This window comes from Gavialis gangeticus, unplaced genomic scaffold (genome assembly GCF_001723915.1).
Source record: "Gavialis gangeticus isolate Ggan-Ray unplaced genomic scaffold, GavGan_comp1, whole genome shotgun sequence".
Taxonomy (NCBI): Eukaryota; Metazoa; Chordata; order Crocodylia; family Gavialidae; genus Gavialis; species Gavialis gangeticus.
Genome location: NW_017729027.1, coordinates 11,657,450 through 11,659,799, shown reverse-complemented (window position 1 = coordinate 11,659,799; position 2,350 = coordinate 11,657,450).

The window sequence follows — 2,350 nt, the reverse complement described above, 5'->3', positions numbered from 1 at the left end:
GGCTTTCCCCCCCCTGCTTGTTCTCCCCCTCCCTTCCCTGCTTTACCTTTTGTTTTCCTAATTTACTTTCTCACTGACATCCTGTCCCACTTCTAGCTTCTCTCATTCCTTGGAGTCTCAGAACAGCAGAGACTTCCTATGCCTAAAGAAGGGTGATTGCCCTCAAAAAGAACCTTACCTGCCTTGTTTTTATATAGTTTCTTCCTTCTGCTCGACTCAGATTGCTGTGCTTAGTGGCATTAGCATTTAAATAAGCCAATTCAACTTTGGAGGTAACACTTGTTTGAGGAAGAGGTGATAGTGAGGCAGTTGTGATGTTTTTGCTGTTGCTTGCCTGGGCACAGTTTTCTGCAAGGAGAAGCAGAGGTAGGGGGACATTAGACAGGAAGGTTATCCTGCATCAGAAGCTTTCAAACATTAGATTTGAATGAAATGAAAAAAATCACAGGTGTCAGCTGAACTGTAGAAAGATCCTGAAAGGAAATAATTTACTGTTGCTTGCATTTACACTCTCCCACTGGCTTGATCAATATTTTGTGGGGGTAGGAGAGGTCGTCTTGGGAAGAGATTCCTGGTGCATTTTTTTTTTTTTTTTTTTTTTGAGCGCACACACCTGGAAAGCTCTCTGCTACAATGCATGAGAACACTACACATACGCTGTCAAACTCATCAGCAAGCATCATAATGTACAATTGCTAAATTATGGTATATTGGCTCCCAATATCAGTAACTGATTTGACTTGCGACTCCTTAGCATGAAAAGGGAACATCTTCTACAAGTGGTGTATATTTAGTAGCTGTAATCTATGTATAGTATTGGTTACATAGGACAAGACATGTTGTCACAGAGGTTCATTTGTCTGTAATGATTACAGGCATATTGTAATGCTTGCCTATGTGATAACATATGTGGTCATAGTTAGGTCTGAGCCCTGTCAGTCAAAAGAAAGGTACTCTCTCTTTTGTATAGACAATAAGTTTGGATGAATGAATCATAGCTCACGTGAAATATTTGCAGTGTAAACTAGAGAGGCATTCTCTATTGTGAATTTCCCTGACTGAAGGTTTTGTTATAGTGGCAACTTGACTAAATGAGGAAAAAATTCCAGCAGAGTCACAAAACCTATTCTGACTCTTGTCTGATTTCATATAGCTGCACCACATTTATGATCGTACCCAGGAATTTGAAAGATCAGAAGGAAAATTATCCAAGATAGGAATAACCTCCTTACAGTATCATTCGGACAGAAACAAACATGAACTTGTACTTCATGACAGCAGTTCTAACTTTTGTGGGCACAAGCTGCCAAATGTGATAATCTGGTAGGAGGCACCTGTAATTTCATAGATTTCATAGACATTAGGGCTGGAAGGGACCTCAGAAGATCGAGTCCAGCCCCCTGCCCAAAGGGCAGGAAGTCAGCTGGGGTCATAGGATCCCAGCAAGATAAGCATCCAATTTGCTCTTGAAGGTGTTCAATGTAGGTGCTTGAACCACCTCCGCTGGCAGGCTGTTCCAGACCTTGGGGGCTTGGACAGTAAAGAAATTCTTCCTTATGTCCAGCCTGAAATGGTCTTGTAGTAGTTTATGACTGTTCAACCTCATCATCCCTTGGGGCACTCTGGTGAACAAAAAGTTACTTTATCTATCCTTCCGAGCACCATGTTTTCCTACAACCAGATCCCCATTCCTGTATTACTTCTCTGTGTGCCAAAGGCAATTACCAGGAGCTACCCTTCCCTTACCACATGCACCCAACACTACATGTTGGGGCTCTCTCCCCAAATTGGCAAAAGCCTGCTTAGCTATGACCTCCATTTGGCAAGCCAGGCACTTTACTTGCTTTGTTCACCAGCCCCCACCACCACCACACCCATTTTTGAGGTCCCAGGAACACTTCACTTGCAAAATTCCCAGCCAGTTCTACATGCGTCTCCCCTCCCCCCCCGGGTTGTGGGGGACCCCCTGCTCTCACCATTCACTGTTTTGGGGCACACAAGCCTACATGCTAGGGTTTGGTCCCCAAATTTCAAACTGCCTGCCTGTGTGGCCTGGGGAGCAAAACTTGTCTGGAAGTAATTCAGATCCAGGCAGGGACTCGATGTGACATTTCAGGACTGTCCTGCCCAGTGAGGGCCAGGCGGTCCCCTACTCACAGCAATCCTCATGGCACTGGGTACCTGGTGCTGTTTCCCACCCTCCACACACCCAGTATCTCCCCATAAAGTTCTGAGTTTTGCTATCAGCCATTCCTGGGGCAAGGCGGAGGTAGTATATTTTCCTGATCCTTCATTTAGATCATTAGATGCAGGGTAGCAGTGGACATAGTTTTCCTGGACTTTCAGAAGG